At 42.6% G+C, this 20,977-nt stretch overlaps 1 protein-coding gene across 6 annotated transcripts in view; it reads left to right on the top strand.

Annotated features, from left to right (window-relative positions):
* TANC1 (tetratricopeptide repeat, ankyrin repeat and coiled-coil containing 1) overlaps nt 1-20,977 on the top strand; it is a 414,480-nt gene that overhangs the window by 175,680 nt on the left and 217,823 nt on the right. The window contains exon 1 of one of the 6 annotated variants that reach the window (XM_073807681.1): nt 11,105-11,257. The exons of 4 other annotated variants lie outside the window; for them this stretch is intronic. The gene's annotated coding sequence lies outside the window, so the exon portion shown is untranslated. Of the gene's footprint in view, nt 1-11,104; nt 11,258-20,977 lie in introns of those variants that run through there. One more of the 6 variants, XM_073807682.1, reaches the window with a different exon arrangement.

The following is a 20,977-nucleotide window of genomic DNA, read 5'->3' as shown; positions in this document are numbered from 1 at the left end:
CCGCATTGGGTGTGCGGAGTCTTAACTGCTGGACCATCAGGGAAGTCCCCTTTTTTTGCATTTTAAAAAATTACTAATGGAAATGGATTTCACCCATTTGTCATTAACTTAATTGCTCTGCATGTCTTTAACTACAATGATACAAATTTCTAGATGACTACATATATGTGCATTAATTTAATAAAATAAATTACTTGTATTAAGCAGAAAAAATAAAAATAAGCATTTTATTAGCAAATATAATTGATTTGAAAATTTAAATCTAGTCTTAGGATCTTTATACAATTTGGTTAGCTTATTTTTCTGTTTTAACAAATATTGTAGTAGGTTGAGGGGCGGCCCTCCAAAAAGATATGTCCAGGTCCAAATGCCTGGAACTTGTGAATGTCACCTTATTGGGAAAAAGGGTCTCTGTGGATATGATTAAATTAAGGATATTGGGATTAGATCATCCTGGATTATGTAGGTAGGGGCCCTAAATCCAATGGCAAGAGTTTCTATGAAAGAAAGGCTGAGAGAGATTTGAGACAGAAGAGGAGAAGACCCAGACAAAGAGGAGAAGGCCATGCAGAGGTGAGGGCAGAGGCTGAAGTTACGCAGCCACAGCTGAGAAATGCTTGGCGCCATCAAAAGCTGGAAGAGGGCTTCCCTGGTGGCGCAGTGGTTGAGAGTCCGCCTGCCGATGCAGGGGACACGGGTTCTTGCCCCGGTCCGGAAAGATCCCACATGCCGCAGAGCGGCTGGGCCCGTGAGCCATGGCCGCTGAGCCTGTGCGTCCGGAGCCTGTGCTCCGCAGCGGAAGAGGCCTCAGCAGTGAGAGGCCCGCGTACCGCAAAAAAAAAAAAAAAAAAGCTGGAAGAGGTAAGTAAGCATTCTTTCCCAGAGCTTTTGGAGGGAGCAGAGAGCACTGTCCTGCTGACACCTTGACTTTAAACTTCTGGCCTCCAGAACTGTGAGAAAATAAATTTCTGTTGTTGGAAGCCCCCAGGTTTGTGGTAATTCGTGGCAGCAGCCACAGGACACGAATGCAAATATTATACAATTTCAGTATTTATTGTTAACTATATTTATTCCATTTGTAGTATTCAAAGAATTTATACATTAAAAGGGAAAAAGGTTGCATAAATTTTGCCATTAGATAATTGGGTTTCAGATGCTTCTTTACTTGTATCCATCCCTTATTTAGTATTTGTTCCCATCTTTTTTTTTTTTTTTTTTTGCGGTACGTGGGCCTCTCACTGCTGTGGCCTCTCCCGTCGCGGAGCACAGGCTCCGGACGCGCAGGCTCAGCGGCCATGGGTCACGGGCCCAGCCGCTTGCGGCATGTGGGATCCTCCTGGACCGCAGCACAAACCCGTGTCCCCTGCATCGGCAGGCGGACTCTCAACCACTGTGCCACCAGGGAAGCCCTCCCACCTTTTTTAGGTGAGATTTATTTCAAGTTGTTCCTGTTCTTTTCTTTTCTGTTCCATTTTGCTGATGACTCTCATAAAACTTATAATTAGGTCTCTGTGTTATTTGTGTTCAAGGAAAAAACAAACCTATTAGCTTCTTCTTGAGCCAAGACTCTTACAATTAAGTTATCTTTGCCTCTGTTTTTTCTTTCCAATACTTCTGTTTTCATTTTCAATCCATTATCCTTTTCTCTTCCCTTTGTTTTTTTTTTCTTGTTATATCTGTAATTCCCAGCTTTTTCTTTTAAATTGTGGTTAAAAAAACCATATAACTTGTTTTTTAATCACCAAAGCTCCCCTTGATTATTTCCCCCCATATAGTGCATAATCTGGAGGATTTTTGCCTGTAATCCGTATTTGCCAATTGTGGTAGATATTTTTTTGTTTGCTTCTCCCTAATCTGATATTCTTTGGGGAACTTACCCTTTCCTGGCATTGCCCACATGCTTCGAGGCAAACTAACCACCTCCTCTTCTAACACCAGAGATATCACACCAGAGATAGGCCACGACTGACTCAGGCCAATCAGTACATCCCTGCCCCTGTCCACGGTCACTGATTTAGAAGCGGACACTAGACCTCAGACGGTCCAATAAAGGTGACTTTCAGGACTCTTGCTTATAATGTTGGGACAAGAATGTGCGTTCTCTCCTACTAGATGCAAACAGGGAAACACAGCTCAGTTGCAGTTGGCAGCCACGTTCCACTGCCAAGGGGAATTGGCTTGAAGATGAAGGATGGAGGTCACATGGTACATAGCTGAGCAGAGGGTGGAAAGAAAATCAATCTCTGATGACCTTGTTGAGTTGACGGATCATCCAGTTCTGAAGCTTACTCTACCTGTGGCCTTGCCACTTAAGTGAGCCAGTAACACACTATTATTGGTTAAGCCCTTTTAAGCTTAAGTTTCTCTGATGGCCTTAACTGGTATATCAAGAATGGTTAGTCACGTTTATTAAGACATGTAAAATTTGAATTTTTGATCAATAGCTATAATACCTGTTACTATTTATTGAATATCTACTTTGTGCCATTACATTGAAAAGTGAATACAGTCATTGTCATTAAAGTATAATTCATATGTCAGCTGCAGAGGGAGGGGAGAATGGCACAGAAGGACACACAGAAGCACACGTGACTGTAAACAACCTTCACTTTAGTAATAGACGTTCTATCATTTTTATAATGTCCTTTAGCCTCTCCGTTGAAGGGAACTTCTAAGGGCAGTGGGGAGGAGTGGTTAGTCGTACACATTGCTTTGCACCTTTTGCTATCTTGCAGTTTCCTCTTACCTCCTCTCCTCAGAAGCATACACAGATTCCTCTCCTTGTTACACTCAGAGCTGTCTAGCCCTTGTCTGTAATGCCTTGCCTCTCAACTTACACTGAGGTCCAAAGTTCTTACCTCCTGACCCAATAAATGTTTTCCCAGTGAATACCTTCTAAAGGTGAATTCTGATGCCAGTTATTAAGAAAACAGTTTCACCTTGGGTTACAAAGAGGTTAAATCACTTTGCCAAGAAGGGGGAACTGGGCTGTGAATGCAGGTCTGCCTGTCTCTGAAGCCCAAGGCCTTTTTATTACACCATGGCCACTCTCAACAAGAGCCATAAAGGTTGCTGTGTGACTTCTGAGTCTGGGTTAGAAAAGGCCACGCACCTTCCACAGATGCTCTTGGGAACTTGTGCTGCGAGCCCTCAGCTACCATGTAAGAGGTCTGGCTATGCTGGGGCCACCATGTGGAGAAACCGTGTGGAGACAGATAGAGAGATGCCTAAGGAGCCCCAGCTCTTCTGGGTCTTCTTAGTCCAGGCTCCAGACCCCACCAGCGCCACATTCTGACCGCAACCTGAGTGAGAACTGCCTAGCTGAGCCCAGGCAAACCCTAGATTGCTATCATACAAAGACACTGAGTTTGGGATGGTTTAGTACACAGCAATAGATAACTGGGGAAAAATGCACAACTTATATTCATTCAATAACGCAACATATTCCTTGTCCTTATGGAGCTCACATTCTAGTTGGGAAAAGCTGTTAGATTCACTATGACCAGACTTTAAACAACTCTGCCATTTGGTCATCAGCATTATTTATTGTACAGATCACTCTTCTCAAGGGCCTCTGGATGTTATGTTTTAATCAACATGTTGAGACTGTCTTTGCTTTTGATACGTTTGTCATTCTGAGTGATGATACACAGGACCTTTTGTTTAATGACAGTTTTTTTCTATTATTATTTTGGTTTTCATCTTCCTGAGTATTTTTTTTTTTGCCGTCTGACTTTTTAAAATTAAACTTTTTGTCTTGGGATCACTTTTTCCAACACATGCAATTGTAAGAACTAATATAGAGCTTTCCTGTCCCTTTACCCAGTTTATCCCAAATAGTAATATCTTGCAAAACTATAGAACAGTACCACAAGGATATTGACATCGACATGGTCAAGAAACAGCAACATTTCCATCACTCCAAGGATCTCTTCTGTTGTCCTTTTATAGCCACTCTGCTCTCCCTCCACCTTGCACCAACACTGACTCCTCGCAACCAATAATCTGTCCTCCATTTCTATAATTTTGTCATTTCAAGAATGTTATATAAGTGGATCATACAGTATGTAACCTTTTAGAATTGGCTTTTTTTCATTCAGCATAATCCCCTGCAGATTCATCCAAGTTGTGTGCACCAATAGTTCATTCCATTTTATTGCTGAGTAAGTATTCCATGGCATGCATGAACCAGTTTGTTTGACTATCTGTCTGTTGCTGGATCTCTGGGTTGTTTCTACTTTTTGGCTATTACAAATAAAGTTGCTGTGAACATTTGTGTATAGGTTTTCGTGTGAACACAAGTCTTCATTTCACTGGGATAAATGTCCAGGAGTGTAATTGCTGGGTCATATAGTAGTTGCATATTTAGGGTTTTTTTGGTTGTTGTTTGTTTGTTTTTAAAAGTAACTGCTCAATCATTTCCCAGAGTGGCTGTATTATTTTATATTTCCACCAGCGATGTATGAGTGATCCAGTTTCTCCAAATGCCACCTTATTTTGAATAAGTTAAATATAGATTCCCAGATAAATATTAGGACAGTTTTTTTTTTTTTTTTTTTTTTTTAAATTGCAAGTACCAATTCTTTGTTAACAAAATTTAGGCCTCTAACATTCTGGTTGGCTCTTGGGGACAGAGTGAGGGTGTGGAGAATTAGAAAGAAGATGAAGAACCTAAGAGGACATCACCTAATTTTAACCCCCAGTGATTGCTGTCTTCTTTTGGGTTCCTGATGTCTTGTTTTAACCTGTTTCTATTGTAATTGTATCAGTAATCTCTTTCCCTTCAGGTGGTCTTTTCAAAGGCACAGAAAACCTTGAAGAGTGAGAGGCAATAGATTAGCTGTGAAAGCTAGAAGAGCTTTGAATTCACTGAAAGGTAACAGGGCTTTAGCTACAGCTCACTAGGTAGTCAAATCAATCTTTACTAAGTAGCTGGTTTTTAGAACAAATGCTCTAGGTAAGGGGTGACTTCTCTAATGAAGCCCAGTGATAATTACATCATGCCCTATTTTCTCTTAGGCAGACATGATTCCCGTTAAAGCGATTGAAACATTTAGACATGACACACACGAAAGATCTAGAGTGCAAAAGTGTAGATTTAAACATTTCTGCCCCAACTTTAAAGATTTTTAATAGACTGTTTTAGATAGAACTTCTAATTATTGTATTAAATACCAAGGCTAGTTTAAAAGATAGTTTTCTAAATGGAAGAATCTTACTGTATGAACATTTTGGCTTGGAAGTTGTCTGTCTATCCTACATGGCCCTTTAGTAGAGAAACCTCTCTCTGTTCTAGGAAATTGATTATCATCATCATCAATAGAATCAATATTCCTCATCCATTTCTGCATTAGGATTTTTGATCATCAAAGGGGAAACAGCAAACTGATTTTTAAACAAAACCGTACTTTCCGGTTAGTCTAGATTCTCCATATTTATGCCTCCTGTTCACTGCCCTTTAAACGAAATCTTGTGGTAGGTGCTAGTGTCTGATTTATATTTCTTCAAATAAATATGCAACTGCAAAGGAGTTTTGACTAATGCTTGGTGTTACAAAAAATGTTTATATGGGTTCAAGCTCATAATCTCCTTAGTGTATCAGTACTATTTCACAGAATTGAAAGGATGATTATTAGTTATTAATAATGTAAATAAGATGGTAGTGGCACTTGGAAAGAATCTCAGCAAGAATTTTTAAAGAAGAAACATTTCCTTTTAATCAGTATATTGTGTAGTTAAGAATTTCCATATGTTGATTTGCATAAAGTGAGGTCCACCTGTATTGTATATATACTACAATTTTTCTTCCTTATCACTAACACAGAAGAATAATGAAAATGGCCCCTGACTACTACTGTTTGAGACAAGAACTGCCAATTTACCCCCAGATGAGCCTCTGAGGGCTTGATTGGAGTTATTATCTACTTCTGAATCATTGTTAAGGCACTCTTCCTCTCACATTTGGCAAACGAGGGCCCTCTGGGCTGCCCTGATCAAGTCTCTAGGTTGTTATTCCAAACAAAGTGGTCCCAGGTAATGGGGAGGGAAAATATAGCTTATTGTTTATTAAATAAAAATTAGCTTTTGTAGAGCATTTTCTAATTTATTAAGTGCTTTTCACCTTATTTCATTTAATCTTCCCACCAAATCTGTGAGGCAGAGATTCCATGCTACCCTCCTTATTTCGTAGTTGAGGGATCGGAGGCTCAAAAAAACTAAGTGAATTGCCAGGAATCACAAACAATAACCGCCAGAGTCAGAACTGGAGTCTAGATATTATGACTGTAATGTCCGGAATTTCATATAACTTGCTGAGAAAAAGGAAGGCACCCCTCACAAGGTGGGGAATAGTAAAATGCATTTGTTATGCTCAAACTTAACAGCACGTTTCTCCTTTCTTTTTAAGCCATCTTAACCAGACTCAACAACATTTATTGGAAGGATTATTACCTGATTGCATTACCTTACCCTTCCTGAACACAGGAAATTTCTCTTTCCTCGACAGACCATTTCACCATCAGAATATTGGACTAAATCTATATTTTAAATGTTAGTCAGAGGCATGCCATCTTAAACCAGATTCTCCCAGGATTTTAGTTACTCCTATATTCCAATAAGGAAATGTGAACCCCTGAATCTATCTCCCTGCTTTCTTCCCTCAGTGGATTCCTTATCAGTTTAAATAATTCACGGCCTAGCCACTATTGGATGAGCTTCTGCAATATTGGCAGGCCATGTGCTAGACCTGCAGAGGGGTTTGTATGTCCAGTTAGACAACTCTTTTAATTTAACTGCCTGAATAACTGTGTACAAGTATGGCTTTTGATATCCCTGGATGGATGTCTGCCATTAGCCCACATCTGACCATGCGTTGGTATATGTGTGTGACCTTGGATTGTCACACACACAGGAACTGTGTAAGGGTATGTAATTCCTTTGTTTTTCCCAACTGATTTCTAAATATAACCCAACTTATTTCATTATTCCCCAGGTTTTAAAAAATTAGTTTCCTCTCCAAAACGTTAAAAGGGAAAGGAGGAATGAATGGATCGAAGCAGAATGAATTCTGTAAACATTAAAAAACACTCCAAAGTAGGCAAAGTGTTTGTGGGCTGAATTATTTTGAGTCTGGATTGCCTACCTTGCCTTCATTTTTTTAAAGTCCTGTCTCAGTTTTTGCATTTAATTACTATACTGTTTTATTTTTTATTTTTTTAACAGCTTTATTGGAGTATAATTGCTTTACAATGGTGTGTTAGTTTCTGCTTTATAACAAAGTGAATCAGATATATATATATATATATATGTATATATATATATATATATATATATATATATATATATATCTCCCCGTATCTCGTCCCTCTTGCGTCTCCCTCCCACCCTCCCTATCCCACCCCTCTAGGTGGTCACAAAGCACTGAGCTGATCTCCCTGTGCTATGCGGCTGCTTCCCACTAGCTATCTATTTACATTTGGTAGTGTATATGTAAGTCCATGCCACTCTCTCACTTCGTCCCAACTTACCCTTCCTCCTCCCCGTGTCCTCAAGTCCATTCTCTACCGTCTGCATCTTTATTCCTGTCCTGCTCCTAGGATCTTCAGAACCATTTTTTTTCCCTTTAGATTCCATGCATATGTGTTAGCATACGGTATTTGTCTTTCTCTTTCTGACTTACTTCACTCTGTATGACAGACTCTAGGTCCATCCACCTCACTACAAATAACTCAATTTCGTTTCTTTTTATGGCTGAGTAATATTCCATTGTATATATGTGCCACATCTTCTTTATCCATTCATGGACACTTAGGTTGCTTCCATGTCCTGGCTATTGTAAATACAGCTGCAGTGAATATTGTGGCACATGACTCTGAATTATGGTTTTCTCAGGGTTTATGCCCAGTAGTGGGATTGCTGGGTTGTATGGTAGTTCTATTTTTAGTTTTTTAAGGAACCTCCATACTGTTCTCCATAGTGGCTGTATCAATTTACATTCCCACCAACAGTGCAGGAGGGTTCCCTTTTCTCCACACTCTGTCCAGCATTTGTCGTTTGTAGATTTTCTGATGATGCCCATTGTAACGGGTGTGAGGTATACCTCATTGTAGTTTTGATTTGCATTTCTCCAATGACTAGTGATGTTGAGCATTCTTTCATGTGTTTGTTGGCAGTCTGTACTATACTGTTTTAAACATTTCACTTCTCACTATGTCTTCTATACTACACATACCATAATAAACACTGGCTATGATCCTAACTTAGTCTTGCTTTAAAATAGAAGTACTTAAGAATCTGAGCAAGGGAAAATAGTGTACTAACACTCACAAGGCACATTCTTTTCTCACGCCTTCCTCAGCCTATTGCCCTGGGTAATAAATTGTAGGGTAAAATAACCAGTTTATTTGCTGTTTCCTTTCACTCTGCTGAGAAAAGCTACACTGCTGGCAAACTGACAGAAAATTTAAAAATAGAATCCAGTATATTGTATGTATGCTTGGTGAACGTGTTCAACATATAACATTCATGTGATCTATATTTCTTTTAATTTTTTTTGACTGGAATTAACAGAAATGTAATGAGTGAGCTTTTTAAATTGGATAGGGTAAGCAGAAATACTGTAAGAAAAGCAAGAGGTGATTCTTGCCCTCCCCTCCCCCTAAAACTCAAGCCCTCACCTAACAACTAACCAAAAACATCTTTTATTTTTTTAAGGGAAAAGCAGATTTTTAAAAATCATTAAAATTCATTTTTTGAACCTGTGTTCCACTAATACTACACTTATTTAGTTGCTTACAAATTGTTCATAAATTTTTCTTGCAGACTTGGTCTTAATGGATCTCCCTTTTTTTTCCTCACCCATGAATTTTTATTACTCTGTGTTTTTGGCCTTGTTTTCTATAAAATGTACCCTTTTCACTCACAGCTTAACACAGCTTTGATGTTCTTAGTATGACATACTGTATGTAATGTTAACTGTTTAAAGGTGGAGATCAGATTGTGCATAATAACATAGTTAATTATAACTACCTAATAACATAGGTAGTTTGGATTATATAAACACTACAGGAAGAAGGGGAGACAGGGCCCTTCTGTGTACAAATTTCAGATTGCTAGCTGTATGCCTGTTTAGAATGTTAAACACTCCTAACTAGGCAGTGATGAAGTTCTTTAATGACTGTGACTTCTGAAGCTATAAAGACAAAAAATTTTCAACTAGAAATAATTTAAAGATGATGCCGGTAATTAGCATATTTACTTTATGTGATTTTCTACTTGCTACTTAGGGAGCTTTGAGGATAGAGGGAAAAAAATGAATTTCATTGTCTTCAAAACCCAATTTAACAGAGCAATTTCATCAAAAACTTGGAGAATATAACTTAGAAGAGCCAAAGGCAGAAAAATGTGATACAAATTGTAAATTTCATCCATTTATACATTTCACCTATTATAATGAAGTCGAAGTGGGAGGCAGGGAACTGTACCAGTCTATTTCCCTAGGATTGTTTCTTTTATATCTTAATATTTAAGATTAGTTAGACTAGCGTGGAGCTTTTTTTTTTTCTCTTTAATTTGTGTCATCCTTTTATTACTGAGGTTGCTGTCCTGCTTTTTCATCTGTTGTTGAAAGACTGGTAACTTTTGTGCATTTCAAGAGAAATTAAAACAGATTACCATATTTTTCAGCAATGGGACATTTCAGAATGAAGAAATAAGTCAACTGCTCTTCTGATTTAGTCAGTTTATATTTTATTTAAATATTCATATCCTGCTTTGTTTCAGGAAGACTTCAAGCCTGCTGATACGTTTACTGTTCAAATATCAGCACAGTAATAATCAGGCCTTTGAAACTGTGGGTGAAAAAGCCAGCAAGTTTCAGTCATCTTTTATTTATGTAAAGAGATTGTGTGGCATTTTACTTCCTGTCCCTTTTCACGGGAACTTTAAATATGGACGCTCCTCTCACCGGGTATCTTTATATTGGGAAGCTCTGCGTGAGGTTGAAGTTTTTATGTGGGGACTCGTTTAAAACACAGTTGTCTTTAAAGGCGGATTTGCCACAGCAAGGTTAGGGGTTGCCAATAAATCCATTTATAGCAACTTCTGTATTCCCTGCTCTAGACACACCATTGGGGTGACCCGTGCATGATTCCCGCAGGCCACACAAGACAGCAACAGTCCTAGTTGATCCCTCCGTGAACAAGGCTGGTCTAAAAGCCTTCGGGTGTGGAGTAGGCTGCGCCCCCCAGCCTGAATTGCCTGCCTGGGAATCCAGGATTCCTGAATCCATAGGCCCTACCCCGGCTTTTCCTCTGCTGGGGGATAACAAAACATTTTGGGAACTCGGGAATTTAATTTACTGCTACCGACCGAAACAATAATAGCATCTTTGTGTTTCTCCTACCTCCATACCTCCCTCCTCCCGCCGATATAAGCATGACGTTTGCCCTCCAAGTTTTTAGCACAGACAACACAGGGCCAGCCCCGAGCGGCTGGAGGAGGCTGTTGGGACCCGGCCCCGGGGACGCTCGAGGCAATCACCGGTCCCCAAACCTCCCTAATTCGCGTTCGGGAAAGAAAAAGACACAGCAGGCGAGGTGCCCTTTACACCTTACATCTGCCTTAGCTCATTCTTGCCCAAGAAAGTGAGTGAGTGTGTATGTAGTTAAGTGAGGCAGAGAAAATTCAAGAAAGCCACACAAGTCACCCTAAAACATCCACCAAAACTTCATCTTGGTTAATTGCTCCCATATGTCCTCCTCGGCTGTTTTCAAAATGCAGCAAGGAGGGGAGGCCAGGCCACTTCACTGATTTTTTTAGAGGTTGAAAAAAAGATGGACTATCGCCCATCTTGGGTCCAATCCTGCAGGGAACCAAGCGCAGCCTCGGGGGACTAGCCCCCAAGGGGGAAGCTGGGCACCCCGCAGAAAGTTCACGCGCCGGGCCCCAGTGGGTCTCGGGAGCCGCCGCAAGCCTGGGCGGGGAGGGGCGCGGGAGGCGCGGCCCGGGCGGGCGCGCGAGAGGAAGGTGCCTTCGGGAACACGCGCAAGGGCGGGGATTCGCGCTGCCAATGAGGCCCCGGTGTGGGCCGTGCGAGGCGGGGGGACGGGCCGGAGCGCAGCCTGAGCTGTGGCAGCTGCGGGAGCAGCGGCCGCTTTGGGAGCTGGCGGAGAGGCAGCCGCGGAGCGCAGAGCTGGCCGCGCCCCGAGGCCCGGCCCTAGCGGTGGGGAACCGCACCGAGGGGCTGGAAACTTTCCCGGTAGGTAACTCCCGCCGCCCTGGCGCCGCCGCCGGCCTCCGCGCGTCCCGGGCAGCGCCAGCTGCTGCGGTGCAGAGGGGAGCGGGGGTCTCGGGAGGAGGAGAGGGTGATGGGAGAGTGGAAAGGCATGTGGGAAAGTTTCTGGAGGCTCCCTGCCCCCCCTTCGCTGGGCACACCCGGGAGCTTTCCGGGGATAGGCACGAACTTGTTGGGCGCCTCGGGCCTCGGTCCTGGCGGCTCTGGAGAATCGGTACCTTCCCTTCGCCTCAGCTCCGCGCCGGACCGAGCCGGCCCCGGGCGGAGCTGGGGTTCGGGGGCGCCGGGAACGCGCGACTGCACGCTCGAGTGTCTGGACCACCTCCGCCCGGCGCGTCTCCGCGCCCCCTTTCCCGCCTCCTCTGTTGCCTTCGGGCTTGGCAAGGGCCTGGGCTGCGCCTGGTACCTGGGGTTGGGGGAGGCGAGGAAGAAGCGCACCTGGCACCGCGGGGTCCGGGACGCCCCCGGAGGTGAGCGTGGGTCGCGAAGTTGACGGGTGAACTTAAGCCTCGGAGGGAGTCATATTGCCCCACTCTGGGCTGAAAGTATTGCTTCGCTTCCAAGAACACTGCGATGAGTATATCCACGTTCTTTTTTGGGGGGTGGGGGGGAGCTAGGATTAGATCTTTAGGGAGAGTGAGAATTGTTTCAAGGTTGTGTATCCCCCCCCGTTCTTGGAGACTGAAGAGTGCTCACTTCTTTGGGGGGACTTATGTCAGGGCGCACGTTTTTCCTGCCGGACTTTGGGGTGTGGGCGCGCACCGCTGTGGGTGTGACGGGCTCCCCGCTTTGGCGCGGCAGCTTTCCGGAACGGCTGGCGAGGAAGGAAGCCCCAAGGCATTGTGTGCCGAGTTTGCAGACAGAAATGTCTCTGGACCGGCGTTCTCAAAACTTACTTCACTTATTGTGTAAGGCTCCGGGAGGAAATGCGGCGGTGGCCAGGTAGAAATACGGCGCCGCGGCCAGGGCTTCGGAGGACGCCGGGCTCGGCGACAGTCTACCCCTCCCAACCCCCTCCAGTCCACTGTTGGCAGCCCCAGATCCCCGTGTCTTGAGGGGTGGGACTCGTCTCTGTAGCGCTGTTCCCTGCTTGAGTCAACTCCGGGAGGTTAGGAGGGCACCTTCATCTTGAACTTGACCCTAGGAGCATCGCCGTCTGGGCAGGTTACAAGGTAAAAGGAAGCTGAATCTTCCCGTGGGATGGGCCTCGAGCTCTGGCATGGAAAGGAAGTGACTGGTTAAAAATCTTTGAGGAATGGCCTTAGGACTGCTGAGGTCATTAACTCCAAATGCCACACCATCAGACTGCAGAAGTTAATGTGTTTGGAGGGGGATGGGGATAGGAGAGGAAAGGAGAAACCTGGTGAGTTGGTACAGAGAGTTGGTATTTCTGCGTAGTGGAAATGAAGGGAGTCTGCATCTCTGCTTTCACCAGATCCGCTACTCTCTCTCTCTCTCCCCCTCCCTCCCTCCCTCCCTCCCTCTCTCTCTCTCTCTCTCTCTCTCTCTCTCTCTCTCCCCCCCCCCCCCGTCTCCCTCTCCCTCCCTCCTTCCCTCCCTCCCTCCCCCTTTTTTTTTTCTTTCCTTCCTGGGTCATCGTTATTCCTGCCAGCCTGGCACTCCTGGGATGGGGGAGGGGAAGGAGAAGAAAGCAGTTGGGAAGCTTCCCTGGCCAGCTTGGAGGTATTTAAGATCTGCTACTAGGAAGATTCCAGGATTTTAACAGCTGCTTTTTGATTGCTGGGAATGAAAGAATTTATGAGCCACCGAGAGATGTTCATTATAGTGGTAGTCTGACTGTTTTACTCATCTAAGCTACTGAAGATCTCACAAGGGACCTTCCCTTGGAGTATGCCAGTTTTTGCAAAATTTGTGTCAGCCAGAATGCTTGGTGAGTGTCAGTCAGAACTCATCGTAAATATATCCTGGAGGTATTAAGATGAAAAGTATGTGGGAGTGAAGGAAATATGGTATCTGACATCCTTCAGGACTTCCTCTTAGGGTTGCTCCTGTTACCTGCCAAGTGAATTCGGTCCAGGCTTCCGGATTGTTGTGATTTGACAATAAGAGATGGGAAATAGTGTCATCGATTTTAGTGGAGGCAGGAAAGTCCAGAAATAAGTTTAAGGTCACTTTTCATGACCCTGTCTTTCAGCTGTGATACCACAAACTTAACTTTTACTGGGACTTGGGAGCCATGGTTTTCCTGCTTTTTTGGTTTAACCACCAGAATGTCTAAATTATCATAATTTATGTCCATCGTGGAACTAAAACATAACTGATTCATAGTCAGCCTTTTTCTGCTTCCCATAACAGCCTGTAGAAAAGCACATTTCGTCTCTTTAACCACACACAATTTATTTGGTGCCATAGTGGGTTTTTGATAGTGGGTGATTGAGGGCACAAATCTAAAGACAGTGGAATTTTCTCGATTAAATTGTTCATTTTTAGGCAACACCCCCCTCTGAGTTGCTGATTAATTCTTTGTCTCCTGGGAACATTAAAATCAGTATCCCTGGGCTGCTAGAACTGTAATCCATAGTATAATGATGTCTGCCAGCATAGCTGGAGGTTCATGTTATGTCGATGTTTCCATTAGACATTTCTAACCCAATTGTAAAGATTTTTGTCTGGGTTGGGTTACAAGTAGGCTGTGAGTCTCATAGTCAGGGAGATGGTTTTATTTATTTTATTTTTTTTTTGGTACGTGGGCCTCTCACTGTTGTGGCCTCTCCCGTTGCAGAGCACAGGCTCCGGACACGCAGGCTCAGCAGCCATGGCTCACGGGCCCAGCCGCTCCGCGGCATGTGGGATCTTCCCGGACCGGGGCACGAACCCGTGTCCCCTGCATCGGCAGGCGGACTCTCAACCACTGCGCCACCAGGGAAGCCCATGGCTTTATTTTTTATCTTTCTGATGAAAAGTTTGTTTAACTTGTAAGTTACAGGAGTAAAGTTTACAAAAGCAAAATAAAGCAGAAGAAATATATGTATTGCTGGGGAGAGATTTGTTTTAGTTCCTAGGATAGCTTTGTTTTGAACTATCCTTTAAAATGCATATTTCAGTGGTGGAAAAACTAGAACCTCTTCCCAACCTCCCACCAGTTTACAAATGTTGTCTATTTACTAGGCTCTTAAGACTTTATGGGCCTTAGTTTTCTCATTGTTATCATCCCTGTAATGGGATTACCTTTCAACCACAAAGTTCTGTGACTATCCAGTAGTTTGAGAAATGTAGGCATTCTGGAGCCAGTACTGTAATATTAGAATAGTACTTTGGGGTTTGTAAAGGGCTTTACTTACGTATTTTATCCTTAAACCCTCAGTTAAGTAAACTGAGGCGGGACAAGTTAGATCAGTTTGCTTGATATCATCTATAAATGGTGGAGGTGAACTTGAACCTAGGTCTTCTGATTCTCCCTATTCCCACCCCCATATCTCTCTTTATTCACTGAGTCACAAGTAAGTTGGCTAAAACTTGACAAACAGACTAATGTTAATATGTGGCATTTCATTTATGGGCTATTCGGGTTTCAGAACCCCAGGGTTAACATCTATGCTTTGATGTCAGAGACTAAAAACAGTTCAGTAATAATGGTAATAAAACTTTCTTCCCAAGAGAGTTTCAGAAATTCACATACCTGAAACTAACCATTTGTTTATTTTCAACTTCTTTTTTATTAAGGAGGCTTCAGGGTCTAGTGTGATTTATAATCCAGACTAGTAACCCAGACAGCATTCTTAAGGAAATCACTTCTCAAATCTGTACATCTTTTTTAAAATAAGCAATGAACATATCATTTGCCTTTCTTCTTGATATCTCTCAGCTGAATTACAAAGCCTGGATAAATGTCCCATTTTTGGTGACATCCTTCTTGGGCTCTTTCTACTGATGTCTGGGTAAGTCTGATTCTGCAGCACTTCCTGTGCTAAATAAATTCTTCCCTTATGCTATTGGCTTAACGGTAAAGAAGTAGTAGGCTGCAGGTGACCCATTTTCACTGTGACTCTAAATGTTTGTACTGTGTCCTGCTTGCCTATTTAAGAGCGGTGAGTGCAACTTGACACTCATCTGGAAGCTGGTATGGATTTTCTTTAAAAGGTTCTAAAATAAAATTATGTGCTAAGCTATAGGCTCTTTTATGTCTGAGCAACCTGTTCATCTTCAGCTCTTTAAACTTATTCTCAGAAGACCATCTTTTTAAAATATTAAGCAATGGGGTTTAAACCTCAGGAAGAGGATGCATCAATGAGTTCTGATTGGCTGACTATAAAATAAAAAGGCTGCCATTTTCAGGTGTGCGTGGAGAGACAGTGTTATGGAGCAGTATTTGCTAATGAAGTTGGGAGACTTGGTTATCAGTGTAACAGAAGGGGACGAGAGCAGCAAAGCAGAAGAATGGCTTCTGGTTTTTTATTATGAGGAGAATGGATTTTGAAGGTTAGGGGAGGACTTTTGATAAAGAAGGCTATCGGGAGACGTTATCTTGTGCAGTGTCGAAGGGGTTCTGGTTTGGGTTGGCTGTGTTACTGATGAGAGATACCCTTCTAGGGTAGATGTTGTCTCTAGGGGCTCCTGCAGGTTGGCAGTCCCCATTAGACCCACAAGATGGGACTGTGGGGAGACAAAGTATCCTACAAAGAAGGGGGTTATTATTAATGGTAGAGAGAGAGAGCTGGGTAAACAAAAAGAGCTCGCTGTCTAACGCAGGATATGTTTCCAAAAGTGGTGTTGATGGTCATAACAACATACCAATATGCCAAATAATGTGAACATTTTTAATGCTCCTGTGATATATACCCTATAGTCTTGAGAGTAGTAGACTTTTCCACACTCTGGGGGGATTTGAATTGCTTCGTGCACAGGCACTTGTGTAACAGGGTATTGAATTACTGCAAAAAACTCGGAAGTTGGTCATTATTCCCATGTGACCCATTATACTCCCCTCTGTCTGCCATGCTTTATACTAAATTACTTGGGATTAGTAACATCAATTCTTAATGTTTATTGAGTACTTGCTGACTCTGAACTAGATGATTGAACTTTAAAATTTCTGTGGAAATGAAACAGCATTGTTCTTTCTTCACCCACTGTCCTACATATGTAGAGTGCTGGGGCGCAGGGATAGTTTCTTGCCCATACCACAGCATTCCCCATCCTGGTCCTCCCTTCCTTCTTGTGGCTTAAACCAACAACCCTTTATTTGCTTGGGATTCAGAAATTGGAGCTGGGTTCAGCAGGGCGGCTTTTCTGCCTGGGTCTAGGCTCACTCATGCTCTGTGGTTACATGATTCATAGCAGGGGCCCATTGCTGTAAGAATTTACCACATTGCTTGATAACATAATGCTGCTTTTGATTAGTTTTCCATTGCCCATGTGTTGCAGGGTAAGTTGGGTGTACCTCCGGTCCCAGGGAGTGCATCTTGATTAAGCCAAGTTAACCTTAGTAATACCATCCATACCTGTGACTGGTTAATGATTAAGTGTTTGACCAACTATTGGGTCCCACCATATTGAGAACCTAAGATTGTCAGTACAATAAAATAGGTTGACACTCTGAAAATCACAGAGTACAAAGACGGAAGGAGCCTAAGACCACAGGGACTTTTTTTAGCTGCAGAATTAACCAACCCTAAAACCACTGTGACTCAGAACTTCTTATGTGGGAAAATTTTTTTTTATTATTGTTTGAGGCAGTGATCTCCAAAGTGGAGTGTGCCAGACCATCCAATATGGGAAGAAAGAAAATATTAAAAGTTTATCTAGAAAAAAAAATAAGCTTTACTAATATTTAATAGATGAGTTGACACTGGTTGTTATATCTGAAAGTCTTCTTGTCACTTAGGTTATAGAAGGTCGCCTGAGGGAAGAGGAGGCATTTTACAACCTGGTGGAACTGACAGTGGTACCCTCATTCTTATTCTTGTCTTTGGTGAACTCTATCCATGTAAATGGATTTATGGGTTACATCATCTAGTTTGTTTTTTTTGTTTTCGTTTTTGCGGTACACGGGCCTCTCACTGTTGTGGCCTCTCCCGTTGCGGAGCACAGGCTCCAGGCGCACAGGCTCAGCGGCCATGGCTCACGGACCCAGCCGCTCCACGGCATGTGGGATCTTCCCGGACCGGGGCACGAACCTGTGTCCCCTGCATCGGCAGGAGGACTCTCAACCACTGCGCCACCAGGGAAGCCCTATCATCTAGTTTTAAGTAGACTGACTACAACAAAATAGGCAAGTGGTTTAAAAAGATTCTTGCAAAGAAAGTTGAATGGTAATGATGTAAATCTACAGGAATAAGAACATGTAGACGTGTTCTTAGGAAATGCCTTTTAAATCAGATTTAATGAGTTGGCACCAAAATTGTGCATGGATGTGTATTAATAAATGCAAATAAACCTAAGAGTACTGTTTGGATCGTTCTCGTCCTTTAAAGAGTTGTTGATGGATGTTTTATAATGTATATACCACATTAGTATACACATGTAATTCGTAACTAGTGTTTTAATTATGTATAAATTATTGGGGTACATGTTTAATGTTTTTACTGTTAGGGCGGCATGATCAAAAGGTTTTGAAACCCCAGTGTAAGTCACTTATTGTCCCTTATTGTCACGTAGTTTTTGTTACTCGCAACTGAAAACACCATAGCTAAGGCAAGGACAGATAAGAGCCCTGGCTGTTCCCCTTTTATTCATAGGTTTCAAGATTCTCTGTGGTCTGATTCGTAACTTTCTTTACTACACCCACTTGTCCTCCATGTGTCTCTGCCACTGAGACTGTAACTGTCCTACTTCGTTTCAATTTTGCCTCTGAGGAGGCTGTCCTCTCCTTCCCCCCACCACTGAACTTTTCATTGTCCTTCAAGGCCTAGCTTAAGTAAATATTGCTTTCTCATTCACATTTTTCTGATTTCTCCCTTCTGCCTCTAAATGGTTCCTGCCATTTAATCCCCCCAGCACATTGCTTGTACGTTGATTGTAATGTTTCTCTCTTTTTGTCTTTTATTAAAAAGTCGTTTGCCTGCTTGCTTTGCCTATGGGCTGTAGGCCTCTTGATGGTTGGGTCCTGGCTTGCCTTAGTCATTTTTAAAAATTGCTTGTTTCCCCTTCTGGGAGAAAGGCAGGCAGACACCCCGCAGTTGTTAAACACTGCTCTATGCTGTTTACCGTGGGGAGGGTCTCTCTCCCCCAGCCGTTGACAGCCTTAGGAGGTAGAGAGCGCCATGTACGTGTGAGGGATCTGAGAGCAAGGAGCGCACGTGGCCAAGACAGGAAGATCCAGGATCCAAACCAGGGTCACTTTATTCCAAAGCAGTTTTGTCTGCCCGCATATGTGTTGCCTGCAGTTCCACGTTGTCCTTCTTTTATGTGGGAACACTGGCATGGGTGAAAATGGAAAGCTCCGTGGGATGATGCTACAAAGATATTACTGGACCATCCTAGGCAGGTGTAGTGAGTTCAGAGGAGAGTCTACTCTCCTTGTGGGATAATAGGAAAGGCCTGGAGGATGATATGTGTGAAGATCTAAATGCCTATGGACAGTTAGCTGCCTGCAAGTACCCCCAAGCAAAATCATGTGTGATAGTCCCTGTGGTAGGGTCTGGCCTGAGCATCCCCACTGAGAGACAGGAGGTGAGGGACACTACACTGCTCAGCTGAATCAAATTACTTATGCCGACATTCTCTCCATGGTAAGGATAATTGAGGGTTGACAGGTTGTCAGCTTTCAACTTGAGCCATGTTAGATATATGTTATGATGGAAAACAGGCGTCTCTCCAGGGTTTTGAGGGTCAGATGACGGAATGTATATGAAAGGGTTTTGAATGTTGTAAATGACTTCCTAGATACCAGGGAGACATCAAATTTGATTCTTTCCTCGTAGTAGTGACTTCTAGCTTAGATTTCTTTGTTAGCCATTTTTGTTACTTTTAAGTGAATTTCCAAAGGATTTTTTAAAAGTATTGGGGAATAGGACACAGTTTTTCTCAAATGAACTACAGATATCTCAAAGCTTGCTATAAAACTTTTCGCTGTGGAGTAAGTGGAATTTGTGGTAAGGTGAATTTGTCTTGGGATTTAGTTGTTCAAGTACCCATAGGATCCGTTTATAAGAATGGGACCACTTCTGGTGCATAAAGATGGAAATCTGGGGGTCTCTGAGGTGAGTTATTAGGAACCCTTAAGTACCACCTGAAGGACTGTGAAAGAGTTTTGATTTGAGGTTATGTTTTGTTCTGTTTTGTGTTTTTTTTCTGTGAAGCCAGTTATGATTTTGAGGAGTCTCTGGAGAGGGTTTGGGGAGGGACCCTTTGAAATATCTCAAGATACTTTTAAGAGTGAAAACTAGGTGTGGTTTGAAACTTAAGAATTCGAAATCTATTCCATTGTAGATTTCCAAGAAAGTGGATGTGAATACGTGAAATTTAAGTCCATTTGAGGGAGATTTTCCAGTGGCAATTTCATATTACAGAAAGAGTATGACATAAATTAAAGCATGTTAACTTAAAGAGTAAGTATAATAATTTATCGACTCAAAAGACAGAAGAGGTGAGCGGCTCCTAAGTTGCAGATAGATGCAGTTGTGAATATTTGATTATTCAGGATTCTTGAAGCTTGCACGTGACTTAAGAGAACCTTACCTCAGGGTGGTTTAGCTAGATAAGGCAGCAGTTCCCAAAGTGGGTTCCATGGAAATGGACTCTCAGGAAATTAATAGACATTATGCAGGGAAGCAAGGTTTTATGTTCAAATAAGCAGGAAGATCTGGGGTAACAAAAGTAAAACAGGTGTTTTTGTTTTTAACTGCAGGACTTTTGAGCATCCTTATTTCTAATGTTCATTCTCTATGTCCTTGAAGGGAAACAGAGGAGTTAGTATTTCCCAAGTGCATTGAATTGTAGAAGCTTTTTTTGCAGAGCATCTTTCAGCGAAGACAATGTTGGGTTAATTTGCCAAAATATTTTAAAGCAAATCCCAGGCATCATATAATTTCAGCTGACAAATTTTAGTATGCATTTCTAACTAAAGACTTAAGGACAAAAATCACCACCTCATTATCACTTTTAATAAAATTAACAGTAATTTCTTACTGTTATCTAATTGTCCTCCAAACGTCATTTGTCACCATTTCTGTTTTGTGGAACCAGTCAGTCAAGGGTTACATATTGCACTGTGGGTTGTTGCTTTTGTCCCTGTAGTTTTTTAAATATAGAAAAATACCACCTCCTCCCTCCCTCTGCTGACTTTCAGCAGAGAACTTGTAGGATGTACCATATCTGAATTTGTTTCCTTGTGTTGGTGTTTACCTTGTTTGTTTGTCATCTGTATCTTCTGTAAACTAGAGGCTTTCCTTTAATCTAAAGGCACGTTTAGATTCAGGTTAAATATTTTTCGCAAGAATAGGTCCTTATGATTTGGGAGCAGGCAATTTAATTTAGCAATTCATAAGTTGCTTTCTTTAAAATATAAAGAAGTAATGGGGGCTTCCCTGGTGACGCAGTGGATAAGAATCCGCCTGCCAATGCAGGGAACACGGGTTCACGCCCTGATCTGGGAAGATCCCACATGCCACGGAGCAACTAAGCCTGTGCGCCACAACTACTGAGCCTGCGCTCTGGAGCCCACGAGCCACAACTACTGAGCCCATGAGCAAACTACTGAAGCCCGTGCGCCTAGAGCCCCTG

Source organism: Tursiops truncatus, chromosome 7, assembly GCF_011762595.2.
Source record: "Tursiops truncatus isolate mTurTru1 chromosome 7, mTurTru1.mat.Y, whole genome shotgun sequence".
Classification (NCBI taxonomy): Eukaryota; Metazoa; Chordata; class Mammalia; order Artiodactyla; family Delphinidae; genus Tursiops; species Tursiops truncatus.
The sequence above is the reverse complement of the archived record's forward strand: the minus strand, read 5'-3'. Positions and strand labels throughout refer to the sequence as shown.